The sequence below is a fragment of the Cervus elaphus genome, chromosome 21 (assembly GCF_910594005.1).
Source record: "Cervus elaphus chromosome 21, mCerEla1.1, whole genome shotgun sequence".
Taxonomy (NCBI): domain Eukaryota; kingdom Metazoa; phylum Chordata; class Mammalia; order Artiodactyla; family Cervidae; genus Cervus; species Cervus elaphus.
In genome coordinates, this window is record NC_057835.1 from 83,384,335 (window position 1) to 83,401,194 (window position 16,860).

Here is a 16,860-nt window from a genome sequence, read left to right on the forward strand (position 1 = left end):
CCAGGTTCCCTCCACAACTCGAGAAAAACCATGAGACTTCCCCCTCGCGGCGAGATGAGGCCCGATTCCTCTGCACTGCATGCAGAGCAATTCCGTGTTGCACATCACGCATGAAAGGACCTTTGATTTACTTGATGACATTCCAGAGAAACCTCAAGAACACTGTTTCAAGGCTAGAGGGATCCTGAGGTCACTGTAGCAACACGAAAGAACTTCATGGACCAAAAATCAACTCGAGATGAGAGGTTAGTCCCTGGCTTCGACTGCAGAGGACTACCACCTTACCACAAGCACCTCAAGAGGAGGCTTCTCTCAGCTCTAGGTATGGGAGAGGGACCCTGAGTTTGCGACCTCAAGTGGAATGGACACCGCGATGCCCTGACTCGAAATAAGGCCAGATATCTCTGCAGTGACTTGAATGCCAGCTCGTTTTGCATCTCCCAAGATGAAAGGATGTCTGAATCCCCTGTGGAGACCACAGAGAAAGACCTAGTTCCCCACCTCATCGCGACCGGAAGCCTCACATACTTTGAAAACTCCAGAGGTACGCGGAGATCAGTGCCTCCAAAGGAGACGATGCCTGACTCCTCGTGAAACTTCTTAGAGGTCCCAGGATTTCTGTGGCACGTGGAAAGGGACTCTTGGTCTCCCGCCTCAGCTGGAGAGGCGTCCCAATTGCCCTGCCAAGCCTTGAGGAGAATCCCGAGTTGTCCCTCGCAACTAGGCAGGAGTCCTGACGTCGCAGAACAAGCACGTGTGTGAAAGGGCCATCCCCGTCGTATCTCGAGAATATACCCCAGGTTCCCGCCGCAACTCGAGAAAAACCATGAGACTTCCCCCTCGCAGCGAGATGAGCTCCGATTCCTCTGCACCGTGTGCAGAGCAATTCCGTGTTGCACATCACACATAAAAGGAGCCTTGATTTCCTTGATGGCACTCCAGAGAAACCCCAAGAACACTGTTTCCAGGCTAGAGGGATCCTGAGGTCACTGTAGCAACACGAAAGAGCTCCGTGGACCAAAAATCAACTCGAGATGAGAGGTTAGTCCCTGGCTTCGACTCCAGAGGAATACCACCTTACCACAAGCACCTCAAGAGGAGGCTTCTCTCAGCTCTAGGTATGTGAGAGGGACCCTGAGTTTGCGGCCTCAAGTGGAATGGACAGCGCGATGCCCTGACCTGAAATAAGGCCGGATATCCCTGCAGTGACTTGAATGCAGGCTCGTCTTGCATCTCCCAAGACGAAAGGATGTCTGAATCCCCTGTGAAGACCACAGAGAAAGACCTAGTTCCCCACCTCATCGCGACTGGAGGCCTCACATCCTTTGAAAACTCCAGAGGTACGCGGAGATCAGTGCCTCCAAAGGAGACGATGCCTGACTCCCCGTGAAACTTGATTGGAGTCCCAGGATTCCTGTGGCACGTGGAAAGGGACTCTTGGTCTCCCGCCTCAGCTGGAGAGGCGTCCCAATTGCCCTGCCAAGCCTCGAGGAGTATCCCGAGTTGTCCCTCACAACTTGGCAGGAGTCCTGACGTCGCTGAAAAAACACGTGGGTGGAAGGGCCATCCCCTTCATAACTCGAGAATATACCCCAGGTTCCCGCCACAACTCGAGGAAAACCATGAGACTTCCCCCTCGCCGCGAGATGAGGCCCGATTCCCCTGCACTGCGTGCAGAGCAATTCTATGTTGCACATCACACATGAAAGGAGACTTGATTTCCTTGATGGCACTCCAGAGAAACCCCAAGAACACTGTTTCCAGGCTAGAGGGATCCTGAGGTCACTGTAGCAACACGAAAGAGCACCGTGGACCAAAAATCAATTCGAGATGTGAGGTTAGTCCCTGGCTTCGACTCCAGAGGAATACCACCTTACCACAAGCACCTCAAGAGGAGGCTTCTCTCAGCTCTAGGTATGTGAGAGGGACCCTGAGTTTGCGGCCTCAAGTGGAATGGACACCGCGATGCCCTGACTCGAAATAAGGCCGGATATCCCTGGAGTGACTTGAATGCAGGCTCGTCTTGCATCTCCCAAGACGAAAGGATGTCTGAATCCCCTGTGGAGACCACAGAGAAAGACCTAGTTCCCCACCTCATCCCGACCGGAGGCCTCACATACTTTGAAAACTCCAGAGGTACGCGGAGATCAGTGCCTCCAAAGGAGACGATGCCTGACTCCTCGTGAAACTTGATAGGAGTCCCATGATTTCTGTGGCACGTGGAAAGGGACCCTTGGTCTCCCGCCTCAGCTGGAGAGGCGTCCCAATTGCCCTGCCAAGCCTCGAGGAGAATCCCGAGTTGTCCCTCGCAACTAGGCAGGAGTCCTGACGTCGCTGAACAAACACGTGGGTGGAAGGGCCATCCCCATCGTAACTCGAGAATATACCCCAGGTTCCCGCCGCAACTCGAGAAAAACCGTGAGACTTCCCCCTCGCCGCGAGATGAGGCCCGATTCCCCTGCACTGCGTGCAGAGCAATTCCGTGTTGCACATCACTCATGAAAGGAGCCTTGATTTCCTTGATGGCACTCCAGAGAAACCCCAAGAACACTGTTTCAAGGCTAGAGGGATCCTGAGGTCACTGTAGCTACAGGAAAGAGCTCCGTGGACCAAAAATCAACTCGAGATGAGAGGTTAGTCCCTTGCTTCGACTCCAGAGGAAACCACCTTACCACAAGTACCTCAAGAGGAAGCTTCTCTCAGCTCTAGGTATGTGAGAGGGACCCTGATTTTGCGGCCTCAATTGGAATGGACACCGCGATGCCCTGACGCAAAATAAGGCCGGATATCCCTGCAGTGACTTGAATGCAGGCTCGTCTTGCATCTCCCAAGATGAAAGGATATCTGAATCCCCAGTGGAGACCACAGAGAAAGACCTAGTTCCCCACTTCATGGCGACCGGAGGCCTCACATCCTTTGAAAACTCCAGAGGTACGCGGAGATCAGTGCCTCCAAAGGAGACGATGCCTGACTCCTCGTGAAACTTGATACGAGTCCCAGGATTCCTGTGGCACGTGGAAAGGGACCCTTAGTCTCCCGCCTCAGCTGGACAGGCGTCCCAATTGCCCTGCCAAGCCTCGAGGAGAGTCCCGAATTGTCCCTCGCAGCTAGGCAGGAGTCCTGACGTCGCTGAACAAACACGTCTGTGGAAGGGCCATCCCCTTCGTAACTCGAGAATATACCCCAGGTTCCCGCCGCAACTCGAGAAAAACCATGAGACTTCCCCCTCGCCGCGAGATGAGGCCCGATTCCCCTGCACTGCGTGCAGAGCAATTCCGTGTTGCACATCACACATGAAAGGAGCCTTGATTTCCTTGATGGCACTCCAGAGAAACCCCAAGAACACTGTTTCAAGGCTAGAGGGATCCTGAGGTCACTGTAGCAACACGAAAGAGCTCCGTGGACCAAAAATCAACTCGACATGAGAGGTTAGTCCCTGGCTTCGACTCCAGAGGAATACCACCTTACCACAAGCACCTCACGAGGAGGCTTCTCTCAGCTCTAGGTATGTGACAGGGACCCTGAGTTTGCGGCCTCAAGCGGAATGGTCACCGCGATGCCCTGACTCGAAATAAGGCCGGATATCCCTGCAGTGACTTGAATGCAGGCTCGTCTTGCATCTCCCAAGATGAAAGGATGTCTGAATCCCCTGTGGAGACCACAGAGAAAGACCTAGTTCCCCACCTCATTGCGACCGGAGGCCTCACATTCTTGAAAACTCCAGAGGTACGCGGAGATCAGTGCCTTCAAAAGAGACGATGCCTGACTCCTCGAGAAACTTGATAGGAGTCCCAGGATTCCTGTGGCACGTGGAAAGGGATCCTTGTTCTCCCGCCTCAGCTGGAGAGGCGTCCCAATTGCCCTGCCAAGCCTCGAGGAGAATCCCGAGTTTTCCCTCGCAACTAGGCAGGAGTCCTGCCGACGCTGAACAAACACGTGTGTGGAAGGGCCATCCCCGTCGTAACTCGAGAATATACCCCATGTTCCCGCCGCAACTCGAGAAAAACCATGAGACTTCCCCCTCGCCGCGAGATCAGGCCCGATTCCCCTGCACTGCGTGCAGAGCAATTCCGTGTTGCACATCACACATGAAAGGAGCCTTGATTTCCTTGATGGCACTCCAGAGAAACCCCAAGAACACTGTTTCAAGGCTAGAGAGATCCTGAGGTCACTGTAGCAACACGAAAGAGCTTCGTGGACCACAAATCAACTGGAGATGAGAGGTTAGTCCCTGGCTTCAACTCCAGAGGAATCCCACCTTACCACAAGCACCTCAAGAGGAGGCTTCTCTCAGCTCTAGGTATGTGATAGGGACCCTGAGTTAGCGGCCTCAAGTCGAATGGACACCGCGATCTTCTGACTCGAACTAAGGCCGGATATCCCTGCAGTGACTTGAATGCAGGCTCGTCTTGCATCTCCCAAGACGAAAGGATGTCTGAATCCCCTGTGGAAACCACAGACAAAGACCTAGTTCCCCACCTCATCACGACCGGAGGCCTCACATCCTTTGAAAACTCCAGAGGTACGCGGAGATCAGTGCCTCCAAAGGAGACGATTCCTGACTTCTCGTCAAACTTGATAGGAGTACCAGGATTCCTGTGGCACGTGGAAAGGGACCCTTTGTTTCCCGCCTCAGCTGGAGAGGCGTTCCAATTGCCCTGCCAAGCCTCGAGGAGAATCCCGAGTTGTCCCTCGCAACTAGGAAGAGTCCTGACGTCGCTGAATAAACACGTGAGTGGGAGGGCCATCCCCATCGTAATTCGAGAATATACCCCAGGTTCCCGCCGCAACTCGAGAAAAACCATGAGACTTCCCCCTCGCCGCGAGATGAGCTCCGATTCCTCTGCACCGTGTGTAGAGCAATTCCCTGTTGCACATCACACATGGAAGGAGCCTTGATTTCCTTGATGGCACTCCAGAGAAACCCCAAGAACACTGTTTTAAGGCTAGAGGGATTCTGATGTCACTGTAGCAACACAAAAGAGCTCCGTGGACCAAGAATCAACTCGAGATGAGAGGTTAGTCCCTGGCTTCGACTCCAGCGGAATACCACCTTACCACAAGCACCTCAAGAGGAGGCTTCTCTCAGCTCTAGGTATGTGAGAGGGACCCTGAGTTTGCGGCCTCAAGTGGAATGGACACCGCGATGCCCTGACTCGAAATAAGGCCGGATATCCCTGCAGTGACTTGAATGCAGGCTCGTCCTGCAACTCCCAGGACGAATGGATGTCTGAATCCCCTGTGGAGACCACAGAGAAAGACCTAGTTACCCACCTCATCGCGACCGGAAGCCTCACATCCTTTGAAAACTCCAGAGGTACGGGGAGATCAGTGCCTCCAAAGGAGACGATGCCTGACTCCTCGTCAAACTTGATAGGAGTCCCAGGATTCCTGTGGCACGTGGAAAGGGACCCTTGGTCTCCCGCCTCAGCTGGAGAGGCGTCCCAATTGCCCTGCCAAGCCTCGAGGAGAATCCCGAGATGTCCCTCGCAACTAGGCAGGAGTCCTGACATCGCTGAACAAACACGTGGGTGGAAGGGCCATCCCCGTCGTAACTCGAGAATATACCCCAGGTTCCCGTCGCAACACGAGAAAATCCATGAGACTTCCCCCTCGCCGCGAGATGAGGCCCGATTCACCTGCACTGCCTGCAGAGCAATTCCGTGCTGCACATCACACATGAAAGGAGCCTTGATTTCCTTGATGGCACTCCAGAGAAACCCCAAGAACACTGTTTCAAGGCTAGAGGGATCCTGAGGTCACTGTAGCAACACGAAAGAGCTCCGTGGGCCAAGAATCAACGCGAGATGAGAGGTTATTTCCTGGCTTCGACTCCAGAGGAATACCACCTTACCACAAGCACCTCAAGAGGAGGCTTCTCTCAGCTCTAGGTATGTGAAAGGGACCCTGAGTTTGCGGCCTCAAGTGGAATGGACACCGCGATGCCCTGACTCGAAATAAGGCCGGATATCCCTGTAGTGACTTGAATGCCGGCTCGTTTTGCATCTGCAAAGATGAAAGGATGTTTGAATCCCCTGTGGAGACCACAGAGAAAGACCTAGTTCCCCACCTCATCGCGACCGGAGGCCTCAAATCCTTTGAAAACTCCAGAGGTACTCGGAGATCAGTGCCTCCAAAAGGGACGATGCCTGACTCCTCGTGAAACTTGATAGGAGTCCCAGGATTCCTGTGGCATGTGGAAAGGGACCCTTGGTCTCCCGCCTCAGCTGGAGAGGCGTCCCAATTGCCCTGCCAAGCCTCGAGGAGAATCCAGAATTGACCCGCACAACTAGGCAGGAGTCCTGACGTCGCTGAACAAACAAGTGTGTGGAAGGGCCATCCCCGTCGTAACTCGAGAATATACAACAGGTTCCAGCCGCAACTTGAGAAAAACCATGAGACTTCCCTCTCGCCGCGAGATGAGGCCCGATTCCCCTGCACTGCATGCAGAGCAATTCCGTGTTGCACATCACACATGAAAGAAGCCTTGATTTCCTTGATGGCACTCCAGAGAAACCCCAAGAACACTGTTTCAAGGCGAGAGGGATCCTGAGGTCACTGTAGCCACACGAAAGAGCTCCGTGGACCAAAAATCAACTCGAGATGAGAGGTTAGTCCCTGGCTTCGACTCCACAGGAATACCACCTTACGACAAGCACCTCAAGAGGAGGCTTCTCTCAGCTCTAGGTATGTGAGAGGGACCCTGAGTTGGCGGCCTCAAGTGGAATGGACACCGCGATGCCCTGACTCGATATAAGGCCGGATATTCCTGCAGTGACTTGAATGCAGGCTCGTCTTGCATCTCCCAAGACGAAAGGATGTCTGAATCCGCTGTGGAGACCACAGAGAAAGACCTAGTTCCCCACCTCATCGCGACCGGAGGCCTCACATCCTTTGAAAACTCCAGAGGTACGCGGAGATCAGTGCCTCCAAAGGAGACGATGCCTGACTCCTCGTGAAACTTGATAGGAGTCCCAGGATTCCTGTGGCACGTGGAAAGGGACTCTTGGTCTCCCGCCTCAGCTGGAGAGGCGTCCCAATTGCCCTGCCAAGCCTCGAGGAGAATCCCGAATTGACCCTCACAACTAGGCAGGAGTCCTGACGTCGCTGAACAAACACGTGTGTGGAAGGGCCATCCCCGTCGTAACTCGAGAATATACCCCAGGTTCCAGCCGCAACTTGAGAAAAACCATGAGACTTCCCCCTCGCCGCGAGATGAGGCCCGATTCCCCTGCACTGCGTGCAGAGTAATTCCGTGTTGCACATCACACATGAAAGGAGCCTTGATTTCCTTGATGGCACTCCAGAGAAACCCCAAGAACACTGTTTCAAGGCTAGAGGGATCCTGAGGTCACTGTAGCCACACGAAGGAGCTCCGTGGACCAAAAATCAACTCGAGATGAGAGGTTAGTCCCTGGCTTCGACTCCAGAGGAATACCACCTTACGACAAGCACCTCAAGAGGAGGCTTCTCTCAGCTCTAGGTATGTGAGAGGAACCCTGAGTTTGCGGCCTCAAGTGGAATGGGCACCGCGATGCCCTGACTCGATATAAGGCCGGATATCCCTGCAGTGACTTGAATGCAGGCTCGTCTTGCATCTCCCAAGACGAAAGGATGTCTGAATCCCCTGTGGAGACCACAGAGAAAGACCTAGTTCCCCACCTCATCGCGACCGGAGGCCTCACATCCTTTGAAACCTCCAGAGGTACGCGGAGATCAGTGCCTCCAAAGGAGACGATGCCTGACTCCTCGTGAAACTTGATAGGAGTCCCAGGATTCCTGTGGCACGTGGAAAGGGACCCTTGGTCTCCCGCCTCAGCTGGAGATGCGTCCCAATTGCCCTGCCAAGCCTCGAGGAGAATGCCGAGTTGTCCCTCGCAACTAGGCAGGAGTCCTGACATTGCTAAACAAACACGTGGGTGGAAGGGCCATCCCCGTCGTAACTCGAGAATATACCCCAGGTTCCCGCCACAACTCGAGGAAAACCATGAGACTTCCCCCTCGCCGCGAGATGAGGCCCGATTCCCCTGCACTGCGTGCAGAGAAATTCCGTGTTGCAAATCACACATGAAAGGAGACTTGATTTCCTCGATGGCACTCCAGAGAAATCCCAAGAACACTGTTTCAAGACTAGGGGGATCCTGAGGTCACTGTAGAAACACGAAAGAGCTCCGTGGGCCAAGAATCAACTCGAGATGAGAGGTTAGTCCCTGGCTTCGACTTCAGAGGAATACCACCTTACCACAAGCACCTCAATAGGAGGCTTCTCTCAGCTCTAGGTATGTGAGAGGGACCCTGAGTATGCGGCCTCAAGTGGAATGGACACCGCGATGCCCTGACTCGAAATAAGGCCGGATATCCCTGCAGTGACTTGAATGCCGGCTCGTTTTGCATCTGCAAAGATGAAAGGATGGTTGAATCCCTTGTGGAGACCACAGAGAAAGACCTAGTTCCCCACCTCATCGCGACCGGAGGCCTCACATCCTTTGAAAACTCCAGAGGTACGCGGAGATCAGTGCCTCCAAAGGAGACGATGCCTGACTCCTCGTGAAACTTGATAGGAGTCCCAGGATTCCTGTGGCACGTGGAAAGGGACCCTTGGTCTCCCGCCTCAGCTGGACAGGCGTCCCAATTGCCCTGCCAAGCCTCGAGAAGAATCCCGAGTTGTCCCTCGTAACTAGGCAGGAGTCCTGACGTCGCTGAACAAACACGTGGGTGGAAGGGCCATCCCCGTCGTAACTCGAGAATATACCCCAGGTTCCCGCCGCAACTCGAGAAAAACCATGAGACTTCCCCCTCGCCGCGAGATGAGGCCCGATTCCCCTGCACTGCGTGCAGAGCAATTCCGTGTTGCACATCACACATGAAAGGAGCCTTGATTTCCTTGATGGCACTCCAGAGAAACCCCAGGAACACTGTTTCAAGGCTAGAGGGATCCTGAGGTCACTGTAGCAACACGAAAGAGCTCCGTGGGCCAAAAATCAACTCGAGATGAGAGGTTAGTCCCTGGCTTCGACTCCAGAGGAATACCACCTTACCACAAGCACCTCAAGAGGAGGCTTCTCTCAGCTCTAGGTATGTGAGAGGGACCCTGAGTTTGCGGCCTCAAGTGGAATGGACACCGCGATGCCCTGACTTGAAATAAGGCCGGATATCCCTGCAGTGACTTGAATGCAGGCTCGTCTTGCATCTCCCAAGACGAAAGGATGTCTGAATCCCTTGTGGAGACAACAGAGAAAGACCTAGTTCCCCACCTTATCGCGACCGGAGGCCTCACATCCTTTGAAAACTCCAGAGGTACGCGGAGATCAGTGCCTCCATAGGAGACGAAGCCTGACTCCTCATGAAACTTGATAGGAGTCCCAGGATTGCTGTGGCACGTGGAAAGGGACCCTTGGTCTCCCGCCTCAGCTGGACAGGCGTCCCAATTGCCCTGCCAAGCCTCGAGGAGAATCCCAAGTTGTCCCTCGCAACTAGGCAGGAGTCTTGACGTCGCTGAACAAACACGTGGGTGAAAGGGCCATCCCCGTCGTAACTCGAGGATATACCCCAGGTTCCCGCCGCAACTCGAGAAAAACGGTGAGACTTCCCCCTCGCCGCGAGATGAGGCCCGATTCCCCTGCACTGCGTGCAGAGCAATTCCGTGTTGCACATCACACATGAAAGGAGCCTTGATTTCCTTGATGGCATTCTAGAGAAACCCCAAGAACACTGTTTCAAGGCTAGAGGGATCCTGAGGTGACTCTAGCCACACGAAAGAGCTCCGTGGACCAAAAATCAACTCGAGATGAGAGGTTGGTCCCTGGCTTCGACTCCAGAGGAATACCACCTTACCACAAGCACCTCAAGAGGAGGCTTCTCTCAGCTCTAGGTATGTGAGAGGGACCCTGAGATTGCGGCCTCAAGTGGAATGGACACCGCGATGCCCTGACTCGAAATAAGGCCGTATATCCCTGCAGTGACTTGAATGCAGGCTCGTCTTGCATTTCCCAAGACGAAAGGATGTCTGAATCCCCTGTGGAGACCACAGAATAAGACGTAGTTACCCACCTCATCGCGACCGGAGGCCTCACATCCTTTGAAAACTCCAGAGGTACACGGAGATCAGTGCCTCCAAAGGAGAGGATGCCTGACTCCTCCTGAAACTTGATAGGAGTCCCAGGATTCCTGTGGCACGTGGAAAGGGACTCTTGGTCTCCCGCCTCAGCTGGAGAGGCGTCCCAATTGCCCTGCCAAGCCTCGAGGAGAATCCCGAGTTGTCCCTCGCAACTAGGCAGGAGTCTTTTCGTCGCTGAACAAACACGTGGGTGGAAGGACCATCCCCGTCGTAACTCGAGAATATACCCCAGGCTCCCGCCGCAACTCGAGAAAAACCATGAGACTTCCCCCTCGCCACGAGATGAGGCCCGATTCCCCTTCACTGCGTGCAGAGGAATTCCGTGTTGCACATCACACATGAAAGAAGCCTTGATTTCCTTGATAGCACTCCAGAGAAACCCCAAGAATACTGTTTCAAGGCTAGAGGGATCCTGAAGTCACTGTAGCAACACGAAAGATCTCCGTGGACCAAAAATCAACTCGAGATGTGAGGTTAGTCCCTGGCTTTGACTCCAGGGGAATTCCACCTTACCACAATCACCTCAAGAGGAGGCTTCTCTCAGCTATAGGTAAGTGAGAGGGACCCTGAGTTTGCGGCCTCAAGTGGAATGGACACCGCGATGCCCTGACTCGAAGTAAGGCCGGATATCCCTACAGTGACTAGAAGGCAGGTTCGTCTTGCGTCTCGCAAGACGAAAGGATGTCTGAATCCCCTGTGGAGACCACAGAGAAAGACCTAGTTCCCCACCCCATCGCGACCGGAAGCCTCATATCCTTTGAAAACTCCAGAGGTACGCGGACATCAGTGCCTCCAAAGGAGACGATGCCTGACTCCTCGTGAAACTTGATAGGAGTCCCAGGATTCCTGTGGCACGTGGAAAGGGACCCTTGGTCTCCCGCCTCAGCTGGAGAGGCGTCCCAATTGCCCTGCCAAGCCTCGAGGAGAATCCCGAGTTGTCCCTCGCAACTAGGCAGAAGTCCTGACGTCGCTGAACAAACACGTGGGTGGAAGGTCCATCCCCATCGTAACTCGATAATATAGCCCAGGTTCCCACCACAACTCGTCAAAAACCATGAGACTTCCCCCTCGCCGCGAGATGAGGCCCGATTCCCCTGCACTGCGTGCAGAGCAATTCCGTGTTGCACATCACACATGAAAGGAGCCTTGATTTCCTTGATGGCACTCCAGAGAAACCCCAAGAACTCTGTTTCAAGGCTCGAGGGATTCTGATGTCACTGTAGCAACACGAAAGAGCTCCGTGGACCAAAAATCAACTCGAGATGAGAGGTTAGTCCCTGGCTTCGACTCCAGAGGAATACCACCTTACCACAAGCACCTCAAGAGGAGGCTTCCCTCAGCCCTAGGTATGTGAGAGGGACCCTGAGTTTGCGGCCTCAAGTGGAATGGACACCGCGATGCCCCGACTCGAAATAAGGCCGGATATCCCTGCAGTGACTTGAATGCAGGCTCGTCTTGCATCTCCCAAGACGAAAGGATGTCTGAATCCCCTGTGGAGACCACAGAGAAAGACCTAGTTCCCCACCTCATCGCGACCGGAGGCCTCACATCCTTTGAAAACTCCAGAGGTATGCGGAGATCCGTGCCTCCAAAGGAGACGATGCCTGACTCCTCGTGAAACTTGATAGGAGTCCCAGGATTCCTGTGGCACGTGGAAAGGGACCCTTGGTCTCCCGCCTCAGCTGGAGAGGCGTCCCAATTGCCCTGCCAAGCCTCGAGGAGAATCCCGAGTTGTCCCTCGCAACTAGGCCGGAGTCCTGACGTCGCTGAACAAACACGTGGGTGGAAGGGCCATCCCCATCGTAACTCGAGAATATACTCCAGGTTCCCGCCATAACTCAAGAAAAACCATGAGACTTCCCCCTCGCCGCGAGATGAGGCCCGATTCCCCTGCTATGCGTCCAAAGCAATTCCGTATTGCACATCACACATGAAAGGAGCCTTGATTTCCTTGATGGCACTCCAGAGAAACCCCAAGAACACTGTTTCAAGGCTAGAGGGATCCTGAGGTCACTGAAGCAACACGAAACAACTCAGTGGACCAAGAATCAACTCGAGATGAGAGGTTAGTCCCTCGCTTCGACTCCAGAGGAAAACCACCTTACCACACGTACCTCAAGAGGAGGCTTCTCTCAGCTCTAGGTATGTGAGAGGGACCCTGAGTTTGCCGCCTCAAGTGGAATGGACACCGCGATGCCCTGACTCCAAATGATCCCGCATATCCCTGCAGTGACTTGAATGCAGGGTGGTCTTGCATCTCCCAAGACGAAAGGATGTCTGAATCTCCACTGGATACCACAGAGAAAGACTTAGTTCCCCACCTCATCGCGACTGGAGGCCTCACATCCTTTGAAAACTTCAGAGGTATGCGTAGATCAGTGCCTCCAAAGGAGACGATGCCTGACTCCTCGTGAAATTGATAGGAGTCCCAGGATTCCTGTGGCACGTGGAAAGGGACCCTTGATCTCCCGCCTCAGCTGGAGAGGCGTCCCAAATGCCCTGCCAAGCCTCGAGGAGAATCCCGAGTTGTCCCTCGCAACAAGGCTGGAATCCTGACGAGGCTGAACAAACACGTGGGTGGAAGGTCCATCCCCGTCGTAACTCGAGAATATACCCCAGGTTCCCTCCGCAACTCGAGAAAAAACATGAGACTTCCACCTCGCCGCGAGATGAGGCCCGATTCCTCTGCACTGCATGCAGAGCAATTCCGTGTTGCACATCACGCATGAAAGGACCTTTGATTTACTTGATGACATTCCAGAGAAACCTCAAGAACACTGTTTCAAGGCTAGAGGGATCCTGAGGTCACTGTAGCAACACAAAAGAACTTCATGGACCAAAAATCAACTCGAGATGAGAGGTTAGTCCCTGGCTTCGACTGCAGAGGACTACCACCTTACCACAAGCACCTCAAGAGGAGGCTTCTCTCAGCTCTAGGTATGGGAGAGGGACCCTGAGTTTGCGACCTCAAGTGGAATGGACACCGCGATGCCCTGACTCGAAATAAGGCCAGATATCTCTGCAGTGACTTGAAAGCCAGCTCGTTTTGCATCTCCCAAGATGAAAGGATGTCTGAATCCCCTGTGGAGACCACAGAGAAAGACCTAGTTCCCCACCTCATCGCGACCGGAAGCCTCACATACTTTGAAAACTCCAGAGGTACGCGGAGATCAGTGCCTCCAAAGGAGACGATGCCTGACTCCTCGTGAAACTTCTTAGAGGTCCCAGGATTTCTGTGGCACGTGGAAAGGGACCCTTGGTCTCCCGCCTCAGCTGGAGAGGCGTCCCAATTGCCCTGCCAAGCCTTGAGGAGAATCCCGAGTTGTCCCTCGCAACTAGGCAGGAGTCCTGACGTCGCAGAACAAGCACGTGTGTGAAAGGGCCATCCCCGTCGTATCTCGAGAATATACCCCAGGTTCCCGCCGCAACTCGAGAAAAACCATGAGACTTCCCCCTCGCAGCGAGATGAGCTCCGATTCCTCTGCACCGTGTGCAGAGCAATTCCGTGTTGCACATCACACATAAAAGGAGCCTTGATTTCCTTGATGGCACTCCAGAGAAACCCCAAGAACACTGTTTCCAGGCTAGAGGGATCCTGAGGTCACTGTAGCAACACGAAAGAGCTCCGTGGACCAAAAATCAACTCGAGATGAGAGGTTAGTCCCTGGCTTCGACTCCAGAGGAATACCACCTTACCACAAGCACCTCAAGAGGAGGCTTCTCTCAGCTCTAGGTATGTGAGAGGGACCCTGAGTTTGCGGCCTCAAGTGGAATGGACAGCGCGATGCCCTGACCTGAAATAAGGCCGGATATCCCTGCAGTGACTTGAATGCAGGCTCGTCTTGCATCTCCCAAGACGAAAGGATGTCTGAATCCCCTGTGGAGACCACAGAAAAAGACCTAGTTCCCCACCTCATCGTGACCGGAGGCCTCACATCCTTTGAAAACTCCAGAGGTACGCGGAGATCAGTGCCTCCAAAGGAGATGATGCCTGACTCCTCGTGAAACTTGATAGGAGTCCCAGGATTCCTGTGGCACGTGGAAAGGGACCCTTGGTCTCCCGCCTCAGCTGGATAGGCGTCCCAATTGCCCTGCCAAGCCTCGAGGAGTATCCCGAGTTGTCCCTCGCAACTAGGCACGAGTCCTGACGTCGCTGAACAAACACGTGGTGGATGGGCCATTCCCATCGTAACTCGATAATATAGCCCCGGTTCCCGCCGCAACTCGAGAAAAACCATGAGACTTCCCCCTCGCCGCGAGATGAAGCCCGATTCCCATACACTGCGGGCAGAGAAATTCCGTGTTGCACATCACACATGAAGGGAGCCTTGATTTCCTTCATGGCACTCCAGAGAAACCCCAAGAACACTGTTTCAAGGCTAGAGGGATCCTGAGGTCACTGTAGCAACACAAAAGAACTCCGTGGACCAAAAATCAACTCGAGATGAGAGGTTGGTCCCTAACTTCGACTCCAGAGGTATACCACCTAACTAGAAGCACCTCAAGAGGAGGCTTCTCTCAGCTCTAGGTATGTGAGAGGGACCCTGAGTTTGCGGCCTCAAGCGGAATGGACACCGCGATGCCCTGACTTGAAATAAGGCTGGATATCCCTGCAGTGACTTGAATGCATGCTCGTCTTGCATCTCCCAAGATGAAAGGATGTCTGAATCCCCTGTGGAGACCAGAGAGAAAGAACTAGTTCCCCACCTCATCGCGACCGGAGGCCTCACATCCTTTGAAAACTTCAGAGGTACACGGAGATCAGTGCCTCCAAAGGAGACGATGCCTGACTCCTCGTGAAACTTGATAGGAGTCCCAGGATTCCTGTGGCACGTGGAAAGGGACCCTTGGTCTCCCGCCTCAGCTGGAGAGGCGTGACAATTGCCCTGCGAAGCCTCGAAGAGAATACCGAGTTGTCCATCGCAACTAGGCAGGAGACTTGACGTCGCTGAACAAACACGTGGGTGGAATTGGCTTCCCCGTCGTAACTCAAGAATATACCCCAGGTTCCCGCCGCAACTCGAGAAAAACCATGAGACTTCCCCCTCGCCGCGAGATGAGGCCCGATTCCCCTGCACTGCGTGCAGAGCAATTCCGTGTTGCACATCACACATGAAAGGAGCCTTGATTTCCTTGATGGCACTCCAGAGAAACCCCAAGAACACTGTTTCAAGGCTAGAGGGATCCTGAGGTCACTGTAGCAACACGAAAGAGCTCCGTGGACCAAAAATCAACTCGAGATGAGAGGTTAGTCCCTGGCTTCGACTCCAGAGGAATACCACCTTACTGCAAGCACCTCAAGAGGGGGCTTCTCTCAGCTCTAGCTATATGAGAGGGACCCTGAGTTTGCGGCCTCAAGTGGAATGGACACCGTGATGCCCTGACTCGAAATAAGGCTGGATATCCCTGCAGGGACTTGAATGCAGGCTCGTCTTGCATCTCCCAAGATGAAAGGATGTCTGAATCCCCTGTGGAGACCACAGAGAAAGACCTAGTTCCCCACCTCATCACGAATGAAGGCCTCACATCCTTTGAAAACTCCAGAGGTACGCGGAGATCAGTGCCTCCAAAGGAGACGATGCCTGACTCCTCATGAAACATGATACGAGTCCCAGGATTCCTGTGGCACGTGGAAAGGGACCCTTGGTCTCCCGCCTCAGCTGGAGAGGCGTCCCAATTGCCCTGCCATGCCTCGAGGAGAATCCCGAGTTGTCCCTCGCAACTAGGCAGGAGTCCTGACGTCGCTGAACAAACACGTGGGTGAAAGGTCCATCCCCGTCGTAACTCGAGAATATACCCCAGATTCCCGCCGCAACTCCAGAAAAACCATGAGACTTCCCCCTCACCGCGAGATGAGGCCCGATTCCCCTGCACTGCGTGCAGAGCAATTCCGTGTTGCACATCACACATGAAAGGAGCCTTGATTTCCTTGATGGCACTGCAGAGAAACCCCAAGAACACTGTTTCAAGGCTAGAGGGATCCTGAGGTCACTCTAGCAACACGAAAGAGCTCCGTGGACCAAAAATCAACTCGAGATGAGAGGTTAGTCCCTGGCTTCGACTCCAGAGGAATACCACCTTACCACAAGCACCTCAAGAGGAGGCTTCTCTCAGCTCTAGGTATGTGAGAGGGACCCTGACTTTGCGGCCTCAAGTGGAATGGACACCGCGATTCCCTGACTCGAAATAAGGCCGGATATCCCTGCAGTGACTTGAATGCCGGCTCGTCTTGCATCTCCCAAGATGAAAGGATGTCTGAATCCCCTGTGGAGACCACAGAGAAAGACCTAGTTCCCCACCTCATCGCGACCGGAGGACTCACATCCTTTGAAAACTCCAGAGGTACGCGGAGATCAGTGCCTCCAAAGGGGACGATACCTGACTCCTCGTGAAACTTGATAGGAGTCCCAGGATTCCTGTGGCACATGGAAAGGGACCCTTGTTCTCCCGCCTCAGCTGGAGAGGCGTCCCAATTGCCCTGCCAAGCCTCGAGGTGAATCCCGAGTTGTCCCTCGCAACTAGGCAGGAGTCCTGAAGTCGCTGAACAAACACGTGGCTGGAAGGCCCATCCCCGTCATAACTCGAGAATATACCCCAGGGTCCCGCCGCAACTCGAGAAAAACCATGGGACTTCCCCCTCGCCGTGAGATGAGGCTCGATTCTCCTGCACTGCATACAGAGCAATTCCGTGTTGCACATCACACATGAAAGGAGCCTTGATTTCCTTGATGGCACTCCAGAGA